Raw genomic sequence first — 26,069 nt, forward strand, 5'->3', positions numbered from 1 at the left:
TATTAAATAAATCCTTAGATTTATTAATAAGTAGATGAAAGGGAGAATTTAATCAAATTGCTAATGAATTCAATTAAATTAGGAAGGGGGATTAATTAAATAATTGCTTATTTAATTAATTATCTTTAGACTATTTTTAGGTGTATACACCTACAGTTAAGTATTTCAAAATATTTGGTAGTAAATGTTATATCAAGAGAGATGATATCATTGGAAAACTTGATCCTAGATGTGATGAAGGCATATCTCTTGGTTATTCTAATGAAAGCAAGGCATATAGATGTTATAACAAGAGATTGTAGAGAATTATGGAGAGTGCTAATGTCAAAGTGGATGAGCTGAATAGAGGTTAAATTAGAGTTTACGAAAAGGAAACGGTAGTGGAAATGATTATATCTGAACCGATAGCACGTTTACCAAAAAAAAGTGTGAACCAATTACTCCAACAGTATCAGAGAATTCTATTGTAACTAAAGAACTGGGAAGAGGAACATAGAGTTAGAGGATGCCTAGGTATGTGAGATTGACTTATTCAGAAGATCACATCATTATAGATAAGAGAAATGGAGTGATGATAAGAAGAAGACTGGCAACTAATGAGGTATGTTTAATTTCACAAGTTGAACTGGTATTAGTATTTGAGGCATGTAAAGATGAATATTGGTTGAAAGCTATGGAAGAAGAATTAGATCAAATTGAGAAAAATAACACATGGACTTTGGTTCCCTGACCTAAAAATAAGAATTTTATTGGAACTAAATGGGTTTTTAAGAATAAATTGAATGAGGATGGTCAAGTTATAAGAAATAAGGATAGATTGGTTTTTAAAGGATATTCTCAGAAGGAAGGAATTGATTATGGAAAGACTTTTGCACCAGTAGGTAGTATTGAAGTTGTAAGATTATTTTTTGCCTATACTGCTTATAAAAACTACAAGGTTTATCAGATGGATGTTAAGTGTGCATTTTTGAATTGTGATCTTGATGAGGAAGTTTATATTGAGCAACCTGATGGTTTTTCACTATCTGATGGTTTTTCACTATCAGATGATACAAACATGGTTTGCAAATTAAGGAAAGCTTTATATGGATTGAAATAGGCACCTAGAGCTTGGTATGCAAGGTTGGATAAATATCTTTTGAAGATTGGTTTTACTAAGGGTAATGCTGATAGCAATTTATATTATAAATTCATTGATGATGACATACTGATTATTGAAGTACTTGTTGATGACATTATTTTTGGAGGTGAAGATAAGTTGTGTAAGGAATTTACCAACAATATGGAGAGAGAATTTGAAATGTCTATGATTGAAGAAATGAAATTTTTCTTAGGTTTGTAGATTACTCAAACTGACAAAGGTATTTTCATCTATCAAACTATAGCATCCTAAAATTGTGACACTTGCAATTTTGACTGCATTTCAGTCTTCATGATGGCAACGCAACACGCAACCTGAATGGAGACCCCGAGACCTGATTATGACACCAAAAACTGCATTTTTCAAGCACCCTGGCTTGAACCTCCTTGCACCTTGCTGTCCCAGGAGGTGGGACCAGAGCGCCCAGCACCTTGGTCCTTCAGGACCAGGGCGCCCAGCGCCCTGGTCCCCTAGGGCCATGGCGCCCAGTACCCTGGTCCCTGGGTCCTATTTTGGGCCCGATCTCTTTTGGACTTCGGGTCTTTTTGTTTGCAATTTGGAAATTAACTTTCCTGGTCGGCCTAAGGTCGGGAAAATCATTCTATCAGCACTAATTGACAAGTATATAAACTACATTTTTCTCTCTCATTTGGCATGAAGAGGATATGTGTACAAGCATGGAAACTATACTCAAGCATTCAAGCATTCAAGCATTCCTTCTAAGTCTCCATTCAAGGCTAAGTGTTGCATTCAAGACAAGGATTCAACCATTGAAGAGGAGATCACATATTACTACTACAACACACAACAATACAACAAACAACAACATCTATACCTTCGCACATAAGGATACAAACATCCTTACAACAAGGTATTAGTACTTGTTTTACATTACAGACATTTACATTTACAGCACTTGCTCATTTCTTGGTTAATTCCAAAACCAGGGTTTGACCTAAAGGCAAACCCCAAATCCCTAACCCCCCAATCGTCTTCGCTTTTCTATGTATAGGTTGCAGGTACGTGGCTGAAATTGAAGATCTGGAATCCTTGTGCAGAGACGAATAGATCCCCCTTCGTTTCGCGGATTTTTCGGAGGACCGTGGCGCCGGGCGCCATCGTCCCAACAACTTTTGCTCAAATTTGCAGGACAGCACCGTATCAACATTTTACTGCTAATTCCAGGTCCACAGCTTCATCCTATATCCCTATCTCAGTTTATAAGTGAATCTTCATCACTTTCTATGCATTCCTAGCTTAATTCTCTTATCAACATTCTTTACAAAAGAGGGTAGCCTTGCTTTCTTAACCCTTGAAACTCATTTAGCATCCAATCTTGCCTTGTGTGGGATTGGATCTCGTGGGTTTCAACCCCCTCTTTTGAATGTAAAGTCTCTCCCCTAAGTGAAAACCATCAACCCTAGTAACCTCCCTTCTCTCTCCTTGGAGTTGGAAGAGGGGAGAGCAACTAGGGTTCGATCGCGATTTTTCGCTTTACATTTTGGTGAACCCGACGTGAACATCCTTTCTGATTATTCATGGTTAGATCTGAAAATTGAATCCTTGATTACATTTCAATGTTTGATCTTTTGCAAAATTTTAGAGGTGATTGCATAAAAACCCTAAAATTTCTTTTTAGTAATTGAGCTTGTGAAATGCTTAATTGTTAATGTTTGTTTCAGATCTACCCTTCTATTACAAATTATCAATTCATATTTGTGCTTTAATTTTTGAAAATTAAGTGGTTAAGTGTCAAAACCCTAATTTTTTAAACCCTCTTGATTCAACCTTTGTCCGACAATTTCACTGATCAAAACACCTCCAAATCAGCTGTAACTTTGGATTCCACAATAAAGTCACAATATCTTTCATCCCTAAAAATTTGGAAAAAAGTTGCGAGGACCGTGTGCACTCCGAGCGCCATCGTCCCCGACATTTTTTCTGAAATTTCGGGAGCGAGATCTTACTGTATTTTCCTGCTAAATCCAGAATTTTGGCTGATTTTATCAAATCTAACACTTTCAAAATTACAGTCAAAGTTGGTCTTGTGATTGCTTAGTTTAAGGCTCCTAATCATTCAAAAATCATTGAAATTGAAATTTTGTGTCAAAATTGTTTTCTTACTGTCCTAAATCTGAAAAGTGTGTTTGCATTCATTCGAAATTTCAGTGCTTTATTCAAATTCTTGCAATTTGTGACTTGAAATTAAATGCTTAATTACAACTTTAATTTCCGCTTTCAAAATTGAATTTTGCGTGAAATTGAGTCAATTTTTGAATTTCAAAACTTGCATTGCTTTTGACATTCCCTCTAAAATCATAAAAGTCAAAATTTCAGTTTCCCTCTCTTTTTCAAGATTCAAATTTTGCATTTTTTTGACAATCTTGGTAGGATTCAATTTTGAGTTTGCAACTTTAATTTGGCCTATCTACAGATTGTAAAATCACTCAATTTTTTCAGATTAGCTTTAAAATCATCATACCTTTCATCCCTGCAAATTTTGAAAAAAGTTGCAAGGACCGTGTTGCACTCCGAGCGCCACGGTCCTGGACATTTTTTCTGAAATTTCGGGAGACTGTCGTGATTGCATTTAACAGCTTAAATCTAGAAGATTGGCTGATTTTACTGAAAATTGCTACCTCTAAATTCAAAATCTTCTCTCTCTTTCTAGTGCATGAGTTTTACAACAATAAGCCCTACTTACACTATTCCTGTTAGAAGAAGCTGTCGAATTAAGTCTTTCCGAGGTTTAATTACCGAGGAGATGGAACCTAATTTGAATAGCCTTTTTAACGAAGACATGGGAAATTCCTCTAATCCTCCTAGTGATGAAGAAGCTCTCCATGAGGTTTCTGTAGAACAACTTTCGAAATTGGATAACCAATTTGATGATTTTCACCAATGGATGTCTCATGAGTATCCCGAGAGTCAAGCTCTTCCTTTAATTGAGGGTCTAAAACGCATGCTTCAAAGTGATAAGAATGGAATTAATATTTTGCATGGTATTGCACACATTGTGGATTCGAATGTGATGCCTATGAAGAGTTGTGCCGAAACTTTAGGTTATACACAACCTCCTACACAAGTCAATCATTCTATTCCCTTGACAACTTCTATTGCTAGCATACCTACCTTTACATCAAACATAATGGCTACTTCTATACAAGACATTCCTCTTGTGATCGCTAGTAAAGGGGGCAATCCTTCTTCTTCAATTAACCCTCTTCCTTCATTCAATCCAACTTCTTCATTCATCCCTTCAATGAGTGTTCCTATTACATCTCCACAAATGAACATGACGCAAGGGGGCAATTCATTTAACCATTCCATTCCTCCTTGTAGTGTTCCTCCTATCCAATCATCTCCTATGATTAACTATCATAGAGTCCCACCACCTTACTCTTTACCTTCTTTCAATAACATAACACCTCCATCTCAATCTAACACATCTAATATGAATTCTTTGACTGAAGCGACCATTAACAATCTTGCACAAACTGTCTCTTCTTTACAACAACAAATTGCCTCTATGAATCAATCTAAGTTTAGTGTGCCCACATTTGATGTTGCGAGCCCACTTTCTCTTGACATTGTTCGAGCTATTCCCCCTAAACATGTTGAAATCCCACATTTGGAACTTTATAATGGTAAAGCAGATCCTCTAACACATGTTAAGACTTTTCAAACAATATGTACCGATTTTGCTTATGACCCAAGGTTGCTTGCAAAACTGTTTACTAGAACATTAAGAGACAAAGCCCTACAATGGTATTTCTCATTGCCTTCTTATTCTATTACTTCTTTCGAACAACTTGCAAATGCTTTCATTCAACAATTTCAAAACAATATAAGTCGTAAAGTTACTTTGATTGATTTAATGCATTGTAAACAAGGTGTTAAAGAAAAAGTGACTGATTTCATCGGTAGATATAAGCATTTGTATGCTCAAATTTCTTTTCCAGTACCTGACAATGATATTCAAAGAATCTTTATTTCTAATTTGCAAAAAGATATTCGAGACAAACTTCTGTTTTCTGAGTTTACTTATTTCCAACAGTTGTGTGCAACTCTTCACAATTATCAACTGACTGTGAGTCAAATGGAACAATCACATCCTATGGCTCCGAGTGATAAGGGTGATAGCAGTCAACAACCATTTGGGAAGTTTAAACCGAATAGAGATTCTATCAAATTCAATGAAAACATCATCAACAACAATGTGAATGCAGCATCAGGTGTGCCTCCTATTTCTAAGTTTTTCAAGAAAGAAAGAAAGTATACTCCTTTGAATGAATCATTGCATAGTATTATGAATAAGTTATTGGAACAAAATGTGCTTACTCTTCCTCCTGTATGACAAATTGACCCTGCAAAGATTACTTCACCTTATTTTGATAACAAAGCTTTTTGTCAATTTCATCGTCAGCCTGGGCATGATACTGAAAAATATTTTTCTTTAAAGGGTAAAATTCAAGATTTGATTGATCATAATACTATCTCTATTTCCAGAGTGAATGATAAAGGCAACACATCTGTAGCTCCTCCTAACCAAAATCTTCAGATTTTTACTGATCCATTACCTTCCCATACCTCTAATGTGATTGAGACTAATGATTCTTCTTTATCATCTGCTGGTCTTGTGTCTATGACTCCGAATGTGATTAACTTTGTAGAGCAGCAAGAAAACCCTAAAGAACCTTCCATCACATTTGATTCTAGTGAAACTATCAGGGCACCTGATGGTCCATTATACATAGTTGCAAAAGTCAAGAATACACCTTGTCGTGGAGTGCTTATTGATCCTTCGTGCATGGTTAATGTTATTACTGAAGAATTTCTTTTTACTTTGCAATTGAATCAAGTGATCTATGACAAAACAGATGTGATTGTGAAATTATTTGATGCATTTTCTTCACCTGCGATTGGTTCTATTACATTACCTATTGAGGTCCATAACAAATCTCTTGATGTGAACTTTTCTATTATTGCATCTTCCGAACAATTTTGTGTGAAGCTTGGCTATCCTTGGCTATCTTCCATGAAAGCTATTGCTTCTCCTATTCATAAGTGTTTGAAATTTCCCCATAATGGTGAAGTTGTTACTGTCAATCATAGTCTCTTTAAACCAGCTGAAAGAACTTCTAGCATTCCTATTGATTATTTTTGGCCTATACAATTCCAATCTCTTCCTCCGCGAAGTGATCATCTTTTCAAATCTTATCAAAAATGGAAAACAGATATGATCTTATCTTTAAGTGAACCTAGAACACCCAAACTTGATATTCCCATCGTTCTTGAGAAGGAAGTTCTTCCTTTGAAAGATAAAACTAATGTTTTTCCTCAAGAAGATTCTCAACCCATCCCTATGGATGTGACTATGTCTATGCCTAATAAACCTTCTAAGAGTAGACCTATACCTCCTCGTCATGATGGACTTGGTCTCCTTCCTAAACCAAAAAATCCTCCTTTATATGGAGCAGTTCCTCCTCCTTCCTTCTATAGAGAGAAGAGACCTTCCTCTTCTCCTATTATCCAGCCTAAGAGACCACAACCTAAACACCCAAGTGATAAGGATGAGAACATTCCTCCTCCTCAATCTTCTCCACTTCCTACTAAGACTAGAAGAAATCGTTCTGTACGTGAACGTCGATGAAAGCGTCATCTTAGGGCTCAAGCAGCTGCTTCTCAAACTTTGCAATCTCCAAAAACACCTTCAACAAGCATTATTCCATTTTCTCCTTAGCCAGACATTGAGCCTAAATCTCCTAAACATAAGATGTATGATGGTTTTGATCCTGTGCGAGTTAAAGATCCTATTATTATAAATCTTGATGATGCTATAGATGAAAATGTTATTCATGATGAAAATGTTACTCCTCTTGCTTCTGACAGTGAATATGAACTTGTTGATATTGATAACCATTTATCTAACGAATTTTCTAAAGCACTTATCCTAGCTCCTAGACAAGAACAACATGGCTCGGGACATGAACATAGCCCTTGTTTGGATCTTGTGATAGCTCCATCTCCTGTGTTGGATGTTCTTCCTCTTGCGTGTTCCCTGCCTTCCTGAAACATTGATCAGCAAGATCGGGGGGTAGATGACATGATAGACTAGTTACATTAGCATAGCAGATTCTCTCCCCCTCTCTTTTGTTACTTCTTCTATATGTTATTCTCATTCTTCTATTTGTTGTCCTTAGTGTTGTCTACTTGAGGACGATGCAAAGCATTGAGATCTCTTTTGGTCTCTCTCATGTTGACTCAAAAGACACATGTGTTCCCTTCTTCTAGGTGACCTTCCTTGATTGGGGAATGAAGAACAATTATGCATACATATATATGATATATATACATGAATTATCATACAGCATACTGACCCCGAGGAAAGTGAAGTCACCTTGTGCTTTGTGTTTTGTCTATTATCCTTGGGTTTATCTCACACTTGGGGGCTAAATCTTTGTGATAACGTGCTCCTTTCCTTATGTGTATCACTACGTTAAAAAAATCACCCCCGTTGAGGCGTGTGCGATCGCTTTAACGTAGGGGGGCATACACCCTGTCTATCTCTTCATGATACTTGAAAATTTCTTGGCGAACTTAGCTTTGCCTTGAAAATTTTTGGTATTTCTCTTGCATGACTCATAGTGAGGGAACCTTACTACTGACAGTCATGGTTCTCCCTCATGATCTTCCCTTTTACTTTGTCAATTGAAGTCGTAAGATCCTTAGTCCACTGGGGGCTTGGTGTGTCTTGCCTCCTTGACGTGGTGAAAGTCTTTCAATGTTGTTTCCTTGTACTTTACTGGAAGTATGAGCATACATACTCCTGCTAAAGTGGGGGCTAAATGTAGCATCCTAAAATTGTGACACTTGCAATTTCGACTGCATTTCGGTCTTCACGATGGCGACACAACATGCAACCTAAATGGAGACCCCGAAACCTGATTATGACACCAAAAACTGCATTTTTCAAGCACCCTGGCCTGAACCTCCTTGCACCCTGCTATCTCGGGAGGTGGGACCAGAGCGCCCAGCACCTTGGTCCTTTAGGACCAGGGTGCCCAGCACCCTGGTCCCCCAGGACCATGGCGCCCAGCGCCCTGGTCCCTGGGTCCTATTTTGGGCCCGGTCTCTTTTGGACTTCAGGTCTTTTTGTTTGCAATTTGGAAATTAACTTTCCTGGTTGGCCTAAGGTCGGGAAAATTAGTCTATCAGCACTAATTGACAAGTATATAAACTACATTTTTCTCTCTCATTTGGCATGAAGAGGATATGTGTACAAGCGTGGAAACTATACTCAAGCATTCAAGCATTCAAGCATTCCTTCTAAGTCTCCATTCAAGGCTAAGTGTTGCATTCAAGACAGGGATTCAACCATTGAAGAGGAGATCACATATTATTACTACAACACACAACAATACAACAAACAACAACATCTATACCTTCGCACATAAGGATACAAACATCCTTACAACAAGGTATTAGTACTTGTTTTACATTACAGACATTTACATTTACAACACTTGCTCATTTCTTGGTTAATTCCAAAACCGGGGTTTGACCTAAAGGCAAACCCCTAATCCCTAACCCCCCAGTCATCTTCACTTTTTTGTGTGTAGGTTGCAGGTATGCAGCTGAAATTGAAGATCTGGAATCCTTGTGCAGAGACGAACAGATCCCCCTTCGTTTCGCGGATTTTTCGAAGGACCGTGGCGCCGGGCGCCATCGTCCTGACAACTTTTGCTCAAATTTGCAAGACAGCACCGTATCGACATTTTACTACTAATTCCAGGTCCGCAGCTTCATACTATATCCCTATCTTAGTTTATAAGTGAATCTTTGTCACTTTCTATGCATTCCTAGCTTAATTCTCTTATCAACATTCTTTACAAAAGAGGGTAGCCTTGTTGTCTTGACCCTTGAAACTCATTTAGCATCCAATCTTGCATTATGTGGGATTGGATCTTGTGGGTTTCAACCCCTCTTTTGAATGTAAAGTCTCTCCCCTAAGTGAAAACCATCAACCCTAGTAACCTCCCTTCTCTCTCCTTGGAGTTGGAAGAGGGGAGAGCAACTAGGGTTCGATCGTGATTTTCCGCTTTACACAAACAAAATATGCTAAGGAATTGCTGAAGAAATTTGGTATGGGAGATTCTAAACCGGTAAGTAGTCCCATGGTTACAAGTGAGAAATTGAAAAGAAAATATGTTTCTGCACCGGTAAATCCTACAAGATACAAATCTATGATTGGAGGTCTTCTTTATTTGACTCAAACTAGGCTTGACATAATGAATGTTGTTTGTATTGTATCAAGATTTCAAAGTGATCCTAGAGAAAAGCATGAGTGTGTGGTGAAAAGGATTTTTAGATACTTGCAAGGTACATCAGAATATGGTTTGTGGTACCCTAAGGATGATAAATTTGCTTTATGTGCATATATAGATGTTGATTGGGATGGAGATGTTGATGACCAAAAAATTCTTCTAGTGGAGCTTTCTTTCTTGGAAAGAAGTTGGCTTCATTGATCAGAAAGAAACAGTTATGTACTTCTTTATATACTATTGAAGTTGAGTATGTTGCTGCTGCTACTACCTATACACAAGTTTTATGGATGAAGAAAATGTTGAAGGATATGGAATGTAATGGAATAGTAGTTATTCATTGTGATAACTCTATTGCTATTGATATATCAAAGAATCTAGTATTTCATTCTAAGACAAAGCACATTTCTATCAAGTACAAATTTTTTGAGGAAAAGGTGGAAGCAAATGAAGTTAGACTAGTTTATGTGAACACTAAAGAGAAGATTGAAGATATTTTCACTAAACCTTTTCTTAAAGAATCAGTTGAGTACTTTAGAGACAGATTGGGGTTTTTGCCCCTCTGGCATAGGACTGATTGATGCGGTTTGACATCAGTCCAATATAAATTATTAGAGATATTTTTCATTATGACACTGATGTGGGGATGCTATTGCTCAAGGCGAGTAGTCAGGTTTGTGATTCAGTGGTTTATGTTTTCTCTTTGATATTTCTTTCAGATTTCTAGCATTGAAGTCAAAGGGGTAGAGATATTGATGTGAAAAAGAAAAAGTAAAAGTAAAAGGGAGAGATATTGATAGGGGGAGAGATATATGTATAATTCAGAGCTTTACAAAGATATCATTCACAGGGGGAGTTTGGTCTTTGTTTCAAAACTTCATTGCTGCATCTATATGTGGGAGATTGTTGGTTGTCTTCTATTGGGGGAGACTTGTTTTGAAATTCTTGGTACTTGAATGTTTTTTGCATCTAGTGTTGCCATCAATGCCAAAGGGGGGATTGTTGGCCATTTAGTGGAATTGATTATGTGTTGCATTGATGTCTTGTCATTGATGCCAACACTAGCTATTTGGATGCTTTACCGACACCCTTTTGGTCCCAGTAGGTTGAGTAGTTTCTGGTTGGTTTGGATTCAACATGATCCGGTAGGCTCCAGTATAGTTTGGTTATGGAATTAACTTAGTCATGATACTCATGTTCATATTCAGTCAATTGGTTCTAGTCTAGTGATTGGATGCTATTCTATTTTCTTAGGAACCTGGTTTTTGGTTCTGGTGAGGGTTTCACCAGCAGATCTTTTGATGAAGAACTTCGATGATATGCATAAGTGGTGTTGGTGTAGCTTCTAGTGGAGTTTTGGGATGCTATTGGTGATCATGTTTGAGACTTGGTGGATGGAGATCATTGTTGTAGTGTATGGACCTAAATTGGGTTTCAGGTGGTCTGGGTTATGGACTAGTTTAATAAAGCACGTGGATTGGACTTCTCGATACATTTCTGGGATGTCTTATGTGTTGAATATTATTTGTTTGGTCTAAGACCGACATGTTTTGTAATTACATAATTGGTTTATTGTCTAGTGGCCGACCTAATTGTTTATGGTCGAGGCTTTGTATATATAATGTAAGATCTCATTGTAGATCATCATGTATATGTTAATGGTTGTGAGAATGGGATATGGATATGTAATGTGTGAATAATGTAATATCATTTTGGTAGAGGATTTGGTTGATCATTGGAGATTGAATTGGGTTTATGTAGAGGATTTAGTCCTCTGATATTGAGCTTAACCAGAACTATAATTAGGCAGAGGAGATGCTATCTTTGCGGTTCAACCTCTTCTTTGACTTGTAGTTTGGATTTCTATATAGTCAGTGAGACTCCTTTTGTGATGATCAGTGCACTCTAGGTTGTTGGCCTTCCTACAAGTGCATGCCCCTTAATTGTAATTCACATACTACAAAAGTATTATCTAACTGTGGGCAGGCTTCCCACCATCATTTATCTCTTTACCAGGTTTTCCATGTACAAATCTTGGTATCATGTGGATGGTATTTATTCTGTGATTGTTGTTTATGATTAATTAGTTTAACTACTATTCTGGTATTTGGTTTAAGTATTCTGGTATTTATGTTTTGGGTTCCGATATTAAAGTTTTAATTGCTAATGGTTCTAGTAATCTATGACAACTGATTCACCCCCCCCTCTTAGTTGTCTTCCAGTTATTTGAACTGTCTAAAAAAAAAAACATTAGACTGATCAATGTAGACTTCCTCCTCAAGGTATCCATTTAGGAATGCACATTTGACATCCATCTGATATACTTTGTAGTTCTTGTGTGCAACATTTGCAAGAAAAAGTCTTACCGCTTCAATTCATGCAACCGGGGCATAAGTCTCACCATAATCAACTCCTTCTTCCTATCAATATCCTTTGCAAACTAATATAGCCTTGTTCCTCACAACTTAACCTTCCTCAGTTAATTTATTCCTAAAAACCCATTTAGTTCCAATAATATTCTTGTCTTTAGGTCTAGGAACTAATTCCCATGTCTTATTCTTTTCTATCTAATCTAATTCTTCTTCCATTTCTTTTATCCAATTTTCATCCTTACTTGATTCAATAAATAATTCTGGTTCAATTGGAGAAATTAAACATACCTCTTTAGCAGCTAGTCTTCTTCTAGTCATCACACCTTTCCTTTTATCTCCAATCATCTGATCTTCAGAATGATTTAGTTTCACATCCCTAGAAGTCTTTGAATTTTCTTGATTTTCTAACTCTTTTTGCTGTTCATCTATCACTTTTAAATTTTCTGATGTTACCGGTCTCATTGGTTAACTTTTCTGAACAAATTCTTGCATTACCGGTTGAAGTCTAATAAACTCATCTTCCAATTCATAGTCATATGATTTGATTTGATTAGTGACATTCTCATCCACCTTTACATTTATGCTTTCAATTATCCTATTCAATCTTTTGTTATAACATCTATATGCTTTTCTCTTAGTAGAACAACCCAAAAATATTCCTTCATCACTTCTAGGATCAAACTTTCCTATTGCATCATCTCTTCTAATGTAACATTTACCTACAAAAATTTTGAAATATCTGACAATAGGAGTATGACCAAACAATAATTCATAAGGAGTCTTACAGGTATCACCTTTTATGTGTACTTTGTTGAAAGTGTATAAAGCCTTATTGATAGCTTTCCTCCAATAGATATGAAGAAATCTAGCTTCATTCATCATTATCCTTGCAACATCTAACATGGTTCTGTTATTTTTTTCCCCTAATCCATTCTGTTGTGGATTCTTGGGTGCAGAAAGTTGTCTTTTGATTCAATTCTTTTCACAAAAGTTGTTGAACTCATTGGATGTAAACTCACCACCTTGATATGATCTTAAGCACTTTATCTTTAGTCATGTCTCAGTCTCAACCATAGCTTTGAAGATTTTGAATTTCTCAAGAGCTTCTACTTTTTCTTTCAAATATGCAACCCACATAATTCTAGAAAAATCATCAATAAGTAAGATAAAGTATCTATCACCTTGAAAGCTTTTAGTCCTTGTTGGTCCACATAGATCACTATGAATAAGATCAAGAATTTCATTAGACTTATCATGTATACTTCTAAAATAAGTTCTAACTTTCTTACCCATTTGACATTCTCTACATAGCGGATTATGAGGCTTAACAATCTTAGGAAAATCTTCCATAGCCTATGTTGAACTGACCTTCACTATCCAATCAAAATTTACATGACACATCCTCTTATGCCATAACCAACTTTCATCAATTTGTACAATCAAGCAAGCCTTATCACCAGAGTTGAAATGAAAGATGTTTCCATTGATCTGAGTTCCAAAAGAAATTTCCATTCTAGATCTATTGATGATCTTACATTTTCCATCCTCAAATTGCAAATGAAATCCTCTATCCACCATCTGACCTACACTTAAAAGATTATGATTTAAGCCTTCATCATAATAAACATTATAAGTATTATTCTTACCATCCAATGATATTGTTCCTTTGTCTTTGATCCTACATGCCCTTTTGTCTCCAAGTCTGACTTGTCCGCCATCAAATTCTTGTAGTGTTAGAAACTTTCTCTTATCTTTGGTCATGTGATGTGGGTATCCACTGTCTATAACCCATTCATCCTTTTCTTCAATTTTTGTAGCTAAATATTTTTCCTCAGTATGAGTTGCTTCAATGATAGGTTCCAGAGAATCATCATTGATAGCAATAAAGACCCAATCTTTACCGAAGATTCCATTGCCAGTTCCACTCATAGGTTCATCATCATAATCATCAGAAATACCAAAATCATCATCACCAACATAAAAGCATGATTTATCCTTATTCCTTATGAATCTAGGTCTGCTCTGATATTCTGGATTATGCTTATAACTCCTTGAAAATCTTTCATGATTCCTAGTAGCTCTTTTAGGGCATCTAGAAGCAAAATGACCAATCTTATTGCATGAAAAACATTTAAAAGGGACTTTTCCTTCATACTTACTTCCAACTAGTCCTTTAAGAATTCTTCTAGGAATCAAGGCTTCCATCTCTTCAAGTTATCTTTCTTCTCTCTCAATGTCCTCCAAATATTTATCCTAAAACTTGTTCCAATCTATCTTCTTCTTATCGGAGGTAGATGCTTTAAATGCGGTCTCAGTTTTAGTAGAACTCTGATCTCCAAGTTCTTCAAGCTCAAAAGCTATCAATTTCTCAAGTATTGTATCTATGGTAATAGCGGTACTTGACATTGTTTAGATTTCATTGATTGCAGTAGCCTTCATCTTGTAAACCGGAGGTAGAACTCTTAGAATCTTTGATACAATCTCATCCTCACTAACCGATCTGTCACAATATTTGATGCCTATGACAATATCATTTACTCTATCCATGAAAGAAGTAATCTTCTCATCTTCTTCCATCTTCAAAGTTTCATATCTTACCTAGAAACCTTCAAGTTTTGCAATCTTTACTACCTGGTCACCTTCATAAAGAGTTTCAAGTTTCAACCAGATCTTCTTTGCATTCTCCAATTCTATGAAATTCAATAGCTCTTCATCAGATAGGGCACTCAACAATGTTTCTTTTTCTCTAACATCATTTTCAGCTTTCTTTTGTTCATCAGCTGGTGTTGGTATTCCATAATTAGGATCATAAGGTATATACCCTTTCTCTATTATCTCCCAAACTTCAGCTCCAAGACATCTGAGATGAATCTTCATTCACTTCTTCCATATTTTGTAAACTATACCATCAAATCTAGGACTCTCCTTCCAATAGGAATTGAATGTAGAGCTAGATGTTAATGCCATTGGATCTCCTCAAGAAGTTAAGCTTCTGTAGAGTGGACCTTGCTCTGATACCAATTGCTGAAATGATCTGATACCAAAAGAAAACTAAGAGGGGGGGGGTGAATCAATTTTCTCACAAGTATAAAAGTTAATTCAATTTTAAACTTTATACTGGAGCACAACACAATGAAAGATAAACCATGAAAGAACATGATACATAACACCAATATTTTTACTTGGAAAACCCAATAAAGGGAAAAACCATGATGGGAAACACTACCCACAATCAGATAATACTTATGTAGCAGTATGTGAAATAATTACAATGTGGATTACACTTTCAATCAGGTCAACCGCCTAGAGCTCACTACTCAATATAAATGGAAAGTCTCACTGATTTACAAAACATCAGACTATAATCTAAAAAAGAATGAACTATGAAATTAGCATCTACTAATTCTTGATATAGCTTCAGTTAAGCACAAATGTCTACCCTATAATAGAAAACCTTCACCAAAATGATATGACTCTATTTGCACACAATCTTTTTGGATAATGCAGACATAACCACCGATCCCAAAAATGGTCAATACCAATTACATGAATAAGTCACCAATAAATAGAGATCATCAACCTTATTGACAAGGATGACTAAACCCTAAACCAAAAATTACATCACATGATACCATCAGACCAATATTATAATTTACATTACACAACATGGACCTAATTCAAGTTCACAAACAATTCCATCTACCCAGAATTCTGCTAAGACCAAAATCCAACATGCTTCACCAATTGATAGAAACCCTCAGTGAAATAACAAAAAGTCTAACCGGATCCAAATAGGACTATCATAACAACACGTCAACCAATGAAATGCCATCAAATAGTTAGGACATGATCAGAAAGCACCATCATCATGATAGAAACCATTTCCATAAGCTAGATCAAAATCATCTGACCAAATCATCAAATATCACTTACCAGTAAAGCTAACCGATACCAGGAAATATCAACTGGGAACAAAAGTGATAGCAACCGAGCACCAAATCATGAACCAATAGAATATGGAAAGCATATAACCACCCAGAGTAAGCATCCAAAACTAAATCCAGAGATTTGGTCATACTGGATCAAAATCAAAACCAAAACCAAGATGATGACCAAGACTAACCAGGATAGGTCTAACCGGGATATAGTGTTGACTTAAATGACAATACCAAATCCAACATATTGCCAACAACTACTTGGTCCTAAACATTTTTCCTTGAATTTTGGGAGCTTAATTTGGTGGTCTTGTATTTTCCAAATTCCCCTTGGTGTCACATTTTATCAATTCTAAGTCAGTCTTTTATCAAATTTAAAATTAGGGTTTCATAAATAAAGTCTTTATTTCCCTCATTTGAGGATCCTAATCTAGCAATTTGAAAAGAGATCCTTGTGAAGAGAAAGGAATCTTTATGTGAAGTCTCAAAACAACAAATTCATCCACCAATCAAGTCTTAATTAGCATTTTCATCAATTATGGAAGCTTTAGGATATATTGAAGAATGATAAGGGAATCACCAATTTTTTATTGGCTTGTACCTCTTCCTTAGGATTTGGTATGATTTCATGTTGTTTTAATGCCTCTATTGAGATTCAGATCTACATAATATTAATTTTTTATATTTGGATTATTGCTTTAGATTTGCATTGCATTTATGATTTGAAACATTTACATTACACTCATTTTAGGGTTTTTTTCAAAACATAGGGTAGAACTCTTCTTTAGCTCATAGGAATATTACAAACACATCAGATTATAGGGAACACATATTTTTAGTACAATTTTGGATATTTTTGGAGGTGTAAATTACCAAAACAAGGGGTTTGACTACCCTATATAGCCACAAACACACCACTTTCCAACTTGCAAGTATAGTTATAGGTTTAGTCAAAGCAAGAAATTTTTTGGGAGATCTAAACAAGCAGGCATATACCCATCATAAAAAAATAGATGTGTATTTCAAGAACCAGGGTGCCCCACCCCTTGGTCCTCCTCAATTAGCTCCATATTTAATAGAAAGTTCATAGACAAACTCAAAAAGTAGCCCTCTAGTTTACAGGTTAGCTTAGTTTCTAAGACTAGGGTGTACAATACCTTGGTCCTTCCAAATAACACTCAATTTCAGATCACAAGTTGACATAAAATCCTTATTCTTAGATTTGTACTTATTATCTCAGTTTCTTACTTTATTAGTCTATTCTCACTACTTTTATAGTTACTTTTATTCGTCCTATTTGCATAGCTTTGCATTTCCCTAAATTTAGCATATTCCCTTTCATAGAAACAAATGAATAGAAACCCTTAAAGTGTCACTTGACACTCTTTCATAATAAGTCAAGAGGATTAGTTCTTTAGGTGGTTTCATATTCTAATGTGGATGAAATTTGGATTAAGCCCTAAAACTATTGGATTTCATTTTTATCCTAAACATTTTGGGGAACCCAACCTTCTTAAATTTTCATTTTTTGATTAGATCTTTGATTATTTCATGTTTCGTTTATATCAAAAACACGAAAATAAAAAAAATATTATTATATGCATTGCATGTTTTAAAGTCTTATATGCACTTTTCATTTCCAAAGTTATTGTTTCAATCATGTCAGATCTTTATTTACAAGATTTTCACTCATATGATAATGCATTTGTTCATGATGGTTATGTTGGAAATTGACACTCATTGGACTCATTTTGTTGTCATTGATGGCAACAAGATCTAATGGAAGTCATAAACTGGCACTAGGAGGCATATACCAGAAGATACCGGCTTTGGAGCATTCAGGGCTTCACTGGCACCAACATTGACACCGACACCAACATCAATACTTCATTAGAAGCCAACATAAAGGAAGATTTACTTAATAAATCATTTTATAAATATTTTCAAGGCTGACATTGAATATATTTGTAAATGTATTGTAAGCCGACATAAGGCATATCATTTGTAATAGGTATATAGGTTAGTCTGCTAGGTTATTTTTGATATGATGATGTGATAGATGATATGTGTGGATATAGGAGAATATAGTAGAACTGTATAATGCAAAATATATGTATGAAGATAATTTTGTATGTGAATTTTATATCATGCAATGATTTGCAGATAGATTGGGAAGCATTCCTTGAGGAGAAGAGATATCGGTAGTAGTTCAGGGATTATGAACCAATACAAAGTAGAACCAGAACCAAAACTCTATTTGGCATAGCAGATGCATTCTTGAGTTCATTTTGAGTAATTTATTTTAACAAAAAGCTTGTAGTCAGTGAGGCTCTTTAGTGATGAGCAGTATGCTCTAGGCAGTGTGCCTTCCTGCACGTGTAGGCCCCTATTATATATAATATATTTTCATATGGTTAGTGAACTGATATTGTGGGTCACAAATCCCACTGTGGTTTTTCCTCATTGAGGTTTTCCATGTATAAATTATGTGTATTATGGTGTTTATTTATGTGGATGGTTTATTTTCTTCTTATTATATGTTAATTTGTTTACCGGTTTATATATGCATGGTATAGAAGGATAAAAACTATTCATACCAACAGAACACTAATTCAACCCCCCTCTCAGTGTTCTTGGATCCCAACAATTAGTATCAGAGCTTGGTACCTCAGAAGAAGTTTAACAACTTGAGGAAGATCCTAAAACCAAAATCTTTGAACATGGCTATAGAGAAGCAACTTGAGATGGCTCTTGAGGATTATGATTCTGAAATAACGAAGAACTTGAAATTACAAGAATAATTGAATTTTGCAAATGAATTCATTCTTATCCTGCAAGAATGGTTGTCATCTTCTCAAGCCAAGAGAAAATAAATTTTGTAGAAAAAAGATGATGAGGAGAAGAATGCTCTTAAGGAACAATGTCAGAAACTAAGTCAAGCAAACATGCTCGTAAAGAATGAAATGAAAGATCTAACTACGAGGCTATCAAAAGATATTGAGGATAGAAAGAAGAAGGAATATAACCTCATTATATATATGAAGAACGAATTTGATGAATGTGGTAGATTGACTCATGAGAATAATTTATTGAGAATTGATTTGGCACACTCCTGAAACAATGAACAAGAACTTGAAAGAGAAATAACTACTCTGCGAGATGTTTTGACTACTGCAAGTGAGTATAAAGAAAATTTTAGGATCAGTGCTCCATAGTTGGATGACTTACTAAAAAGACAAAGATAGTTTGATGATTCTAGAGGACTTGGGTTTGTACAAGGTGAAAGCTCCAATACTGCAAATGAAGATCAAAGAACCGGTATGCAAAACTCGTCAGAATAGAGGAAACTAGTAAGGCAATCAAATGCTTATAAATTCAATGGTAGATATTCTATTTACAATAAATTTGGGTAAATGGCAAAATAATGTAGAAATAAAGAAAATCAAAACTATAATTTTGTTCCTGGTCAATGCACAAATTGCAAGAAATATGGTCATAGAACAGAAGATAACAAAGTGAATGTTAAATGTCATGCATGTGGAAAGTTTGGACATTTGGCTAATCATTGTAAGTAAAGAAATGATATCGGTGTAGCTAGGAAATCTGGAAATCATTACAAGCAAGTATCAATATTAGTCATAGCTCAATCACAAAAGCAGATTGCAATGATCAATCCTAACACACTCAATAAAGACATGAAAAGTAAAACATTCAAAACTAAAAACTAAGCAAACCAAATGCAGATTTGAATGTCTCCTTCATGTGGCTCCATTGTCCTTCTTTCTTCTCCAAATAGCCTTTTTTTGTGGATCTCATCTTCAAGTGCATAAACCTAATGTGAAAGCAAGATTGACATTGGCACAAGAGTACTCAGAGCGTGATTGATTCGACAAAGTGATTATTAGATCGATAATGTGATTATTAGATCGATAATGAAGAAATTCATCCAATTTATAGATAAATTGGAGAAATGATCAAATTAGCATTAAATTGACATTAGAGGCAATTGATTTCAAAAATGGTACAATTGAGTGGAAAGAAGAAGGTTATGACACCTTCTATGTCATGAATTATGACATATTGCCAATGCAAAGGTTAGAGGACTAGAAGCTTATGACATCTTGCTATGCAAAAGTATGACACATGAGAAATTCATGCTTCCACCAAAGCACAAAGATAGGGAGAACTAGAGAGAAATTAATTAGGTGGAAATTGAATTTGACGAATTAGAAAATAGGTGGAAATTAGGAATTTAGGAAAATTAGGAAAATTAGGAAATTAGAAAAATTAGAAATGAAGAAATTAGGAATTTAGTGAATTAATTAATAATTTCTCATTTATTAATAATTCACAAAGAGGGAATTTTAGGAAATTAGGTAAATCAATTAATAATTTGTCATTTATTAATTAATTCACAAAAAGAGGAATAATTAGTTAGCCAATTAAATTAAACATTTAATTGTGACACGAAGACCTAGGATAAATAAATAAATTATTTAACCTAGATGAAGAAAATGGAGAGAAAATGACAAACAAGGTTAAATGAATAAATCATAAAACCCTAGAAGATAAATTAGGAATGCAAGGACGACAATTAGGTCTTGATATAAAATTGATTTGGTGTTGATTCGATCAGGATTTTGAATTGATAAATGATCAATGTGATAAATGAATTGATTGATAAATGCACCAATTTACAAGGAATAATGACAAATTGATCCAAATTAACACAATTGAGAAGGACGATGATTGATGACAAATTGATCGCAAAATAACAAAATTGAAAATGATAACGATCGATGACAAATCGATCGAAAAATGATAAGAAAGATTGATAAGAGGACAATGATCAATGACAAATCGATCGCAAAACAACAAGATTGACAAGAGGACAAAACCCTAATTAGGATTGACGATTTCCAAAATGATGATAAATGAATATGCACATAGATGTGATAGGATAAGATTGATCGAAATCATGACTGAAGATTGTTGTCGACAAGACCAAATTTGAGAGTGAGATAAATGAAGAATGCAGAAGAATGACTCGATTCTCGCAAATGATGAAGACCAAGTGCGAATCATAGGAGAAATGTTAATGCGACTCAAAAACCCTAGAATAAGGCAATGCGCAAATGTTAAAGTACGATTCCACAAGTGTTGACCATTTTTAGGTGTCTACATTTTGCCCCTCTTTGAGACAATGCGATTTTAAGTGTTGTTTCAAAGAACAATAATGAAAATACCCCAAACAATGACAATGACATATGCATGCCCCCTCGATGAATTGGCCGGAATCATGCATAAAAGAGGCCAATTGATCCATAATAATGACAGAAGACGATAGGTTCGAACGGACTGCCAAGATTGATGGAAGAAATGTTAGTAAGAAGAAATTAGATAGAGGACAGTTAGAGATGAAGGAAAACTTGCTTTCAGTAATGCACTTTGTAGGTGAGAACCTTTATTTTAATATAGCAAAATGGATGTGTAGCATCATGGCATTGAAGGCCAGAGCTGAAATGCAACCCTTTTTGCAAAAGATAGACACATCGCAGACAAACAACAATCACAACCAAAAAGAAAAGGGACCATGAACCATCCCGGTCATTCTAAATCACTCAGTGACATCATCGAGCAACATAGGAACATGATTGAAGCCAAAGATAAATCCATAAATGATAAGACTTGCCAATTCCAACAAGTCAAACAAACATCTTGATCTTCTTTGTCAAAAGTTGAAAGTGCTGATAGGACGATCATGCTGTCTGGTTTCAGGACATGCGGTACCCTGTCTAAGACAGGACACAGTCTGGTTTCGAGTATACCACACCCTATATAAGACCCATGATAGTAGTGACAAGGACAAATGATATTGATGTTGATTGATATGACACTTTTGATCAGTTTGAATGTCTGGTTTGATTGAAAAAGTTCATCTGTTTAATGCATGATTTCATTAAAGCACAATGTTTGATTGCATGTCATTGGATGCATGCTCAGCAATCTATCTATGCACAAAGGGATCATTTATTGACAAAATGCTTGTTTTTGGATTTTAATGTTTTGAAATTTTTTTTTTTTTTTTTGTGTTCATTTTTTCAGGACTTTATTTGACTTTTTTTTTGGATTATTTCAAGACATTTTTCAATTTTTGTATAGATTTTTTTTAGGATATTTTTCAATTTTTATGATTTTTTTCAGGACATTTTTCATTTTTTTTTTTTTGAATTATTTCAAGACATTTTTCAATTTTGTATAGATTTTTTTCAGGACATTTTTCAATTTTTATGATTTTTTCAGGATATTTTTCAATTTTTATGGATTTGTTTCAAGACATTTTTCAATTTTTATGGATTTGTTTCAGGACATTTTTCAATTTTTATGGATTTGTTTCAGGACATTTTTCAATTTTTATGGATTTTGCCCCCAGTGTCTAGCAAGGCAAGGAATATGACAGGTGAATAAATAGGCTTTCTAAAATGATGGTGAATAGAGAGAAGACAAAGACCTTTTATCATGGAGACAATACAGATGCAATTTTCAAGGGCAATTGCATGATGGGACAAGAGACTGGATATGACAATGTAAAGCAGGGACATGGCATGATGGACATGTCAAGAGGTTTGTGAAAAATATGTTCAAATTTTGCATCCTTATGTCAGATCAAGATCAAGGAATGAAAAAGAGTGTATGGATAGTGATAAGATATGGATAGGATAAGCAAGACCAAGAATGGATAAGGGACATGGACTGAAGGTCAGGATAGGATACAGGATAGTGGCAGAAAGTTGCAATAAGACAGGGAATATGGATGAAAAGTTATAATAAGCAAATGGATAAATGAACAAAAGCTATGATGGACTAAAAGCTGCAAACAAGATGCATGATGCTCATGAAGATCCTCAGCCTTGTCAAGATCAAAGGTGGAAAGAGGAAATGGACATGAGGGACAATAGGATATGAAGGGTAATGACAAGGGTTCGATAGGATAGTGAAGCGCAATAAGATATGAAGGAGGAAACCTAACCCCAAGTATGGTATGCAAGAAGTTCATAGATTACGCATGATTCTTGTTTGCTAGGTTTTCATCATGGTACTTTCCCAAGGCACCTATTTACCAGGTTTTCACTAGTGGATGAATTATTTTTCTTTACTTATTTTTTTCTTTTTTGTCTCTTTTTTTTTTTTTTTTTTTTCAATTTTTGACTTTTTCAATAGAAGATGGACACATGATAGGGGATGGAAGAAGGACTCAAACATCTTTTTTTTTTTGGATAGTAACCTTGAAATAAATGGATCATGACCTTTGAAAGTATGCTCAAAGACGCTGGTAGGATAAGGACATGGAAAATAAGATGAAACTAAGGCAAGAATTTATCCAAAGGATTGGACCAAAGGGATAGAAGGATGGAAAATATGAATTGGATAATGGATAGGGTATTGGAAGAATTGTGCTTTAGTGGATGGAAATGAAGGCAAGATCAACATGGGCACACACCTTGAGGGGTGATGGATTGATGGAGGAAAAATGGATCTCAGATTGTGAGATTTGGATGGAGGAAAGGATAGTGAATCTAGGACATAAGGGCCCAAAACGGATGAAGAAGGTGGTGGAGAAATAGACTTGGAAGGTTTGGATGGAGGAACAACAATTTTAGATACCAATCTGGGTTGTTCTTTTTGTGCTTCAAGGAGCTTCTTAGGGATCCACATGGTTTTTGATGTTTCATGCCTTTGTGGTTCCTTGGAGTGCATTGCTTGCACAAGGGATTTAGGATCCCATATATATTTTAACTTTTGTTTTTGAGCAATGGGCCTTTCTAACCTTTTGGATTTTTCCTTTTCTTTATATATCAATTTGTTCTTTGTTTTGACATGTCGATTATATTGGACATGTTGATCCTTGAATACATGTGGATTTCTAGACTTATGACTTTTATACTTGGCATCCAAATTGCTTGGAGGAGGAAAGGAATGCATGGATGGATATGAATGAAATGGAATTATTTTGGATTGATGAAATTTACTCAAGGATGTGTGCCATTGTTGACATTGCATAGAGGACAAAGGGATATAAGGACCTAAGATGGATGGAAGGTATGATGGGGAAGGTGTACGTTTTGATTTTGACGGAGGGATACCAACGTCTTGAGAGTGAGTTGTGTAGACATGACCGTTAAGATCTTCTTTGACATGAAGGGATTATTTCTTATGGAGATCTACTCCTTTGCCTTTATGAATATATTGACTTGTAGGATACTCTTTTCTTTGGGAAGAAGACGTGAGTCCATTATGAGGTGGATATGATATGAGAGAAATAATGAGATCTTGAAGTGGATTGGATTGCACCAAAGTGGAAGAACCCATTATGCATGTCAAGGGTTCATGAACATCTTGCACTAATACGTTAGAATCATGAGGGGGATTAGAATCATGAGGGGGACTAGGATTGTGTAGTGGACATGGTTCAATGACAAGCTCTTCAAGAGATGGAATGGGAAAAATAATGGGATCATCAAAAGAAATACAATCTTGGGGTGGATATGCGGGATTAGGACAAGGAGATGGAGGAACGAAAGAATCTTATGGAGGATTTAAGGGAATAATTTGATCTTGACAAGGAGGAAGATCATTGGAATCCTTTTTAAAGGTACTTTGTTCCTGACTTTTAATGGGATCATCAAAAAGGATGGAAGGGATATCTTGATCTTTCTTAGGAAGTGGAATGTCAATGGGATTTGAAAGGACATTTTTTTCATGAAATTGAAGGGGATCATTTGGGATTGGATGGACTAGGATATCTTGATCTTGCTCAAGGAATGGAGTATTAATAGGACTTTGGATAGGATGGACAAGAATAGGGGAATCATCATGAGTGTCTGGGAACATGGGGTCCTGGTCAATAATTGGATGGGATGATAAGGTTTCAGGATCTTGATCTTGATCTATTTTAAGACACATTTCTTCATGCTCTAAATTATCCTCTTGACATGGGGTTGGACTTTGGATATGCATGGGGGATTCTAACAAGGGATCAATGTTTTGGCATGAAGGAAATGCACTTTGAACATTTGTGATGGATTCTGGCAAGGAATCAATGCTTGAACATGAGGAAGAGGGACTTCAAATGGGGTCCTCTAAAACAGGTAATGGCAATAAAGTGTATGGTGGCATTAGGTCTTGTATTTCTGAAACATGACAAGGATGTGCATCATGAACTGGATTATCTTGGCAATCAATTATGGATAGCTCTTGGGTAATTTCATCCTTGGGTGTATTGTTTGATGAGGACAATATGGAAGGTTCTTGTGAAACTTCTAAAGGTGTAGGGATAGATACCACTGGAGAGTCAATTTGTTTGTGGGGGGATGAGGCATTGCTAGACATAATTATATTATCTTGATCTTCCTCAAAGAATTCACTTGGTAGTTTCCTTAAGATCATTGCAATAAAGCCACCTTTCTTTTGGGGTTTTGACATAGTTGTATCTGGAATTTGAACTTGTTTGGCAAGGAGTTGGTTCTGATTTGATGTCATGTTTTGATATTGGACTTGGTTCAATTGTTCTGACATGTTTGAAACTTGGGTTGGTGTGTGCTGCAACCTTTGTTTTTGAATGTTTGGTTGTGGTTGTTGACACTGATATGTTGATTGAACTTGTTGATATTCCACCATTGGTTGAACCATTTGTGGATATTGTATAGTTGGTTGGACATATTGTTGAAATTGGACCATTGGTTGTGTTGGTTGGAAATCTGATTGATAGTAAACACCTTCTTGTTCTTGTTGTGGAGGCACATAATGTTGAAATTGATGTTGTCTCCTTTCTTGAAATTGTTTCATCATCTCTATTTGGGAGAGGAGAGCTGGTATGTTTGATCATTCAAGAAGAGATCTTACATCAATTGGCTCAATCTTTGGATTTCGACCTGGAAATTTTTGAAACATTTTGGACATTTGTGATCTATTCTTCTCAATGTTTTTCACTTTTTGTTCCAAAATCTCATTTTCTTGAGCTAGTTTCTCCTCTAGTTTTTGTATTTGGACATTTACATCATCATGATAAGTTTGATCCAAGTTCTGAGACATGTAGAGATTAGATTGACATGATTGATTGCTCAATTGTGATGACATGGCTTCGTAAGAAGGTTGAGACCTCATTTCAACAAACATGTCACTATGCAATGCAACTAATGGGATTTTTCAAAGATAATGTATGATATGCAAACTAAATTAATGAGAATGCAATCTATGGCAAGAATGCAACCTATGTTTTTGGTTGTTTTTCAATATT

The sequence above is a fragment of the Cryptomeria japonica genome, chromosome 7 (genome assembly GCF_030272615.1).
Source record: "Cryptomeria japonica chromosome 7, Sugi_1.0, whole genome shotgun sequence".
NCBI classification, from domain to species: domain Eukaryota; kingdom Viridiplantae; phylum Streptophyta; class Pinopsida; order Cupressales; family Cupressaceae; genus Cryptomeria; species Cryptomeria japonica.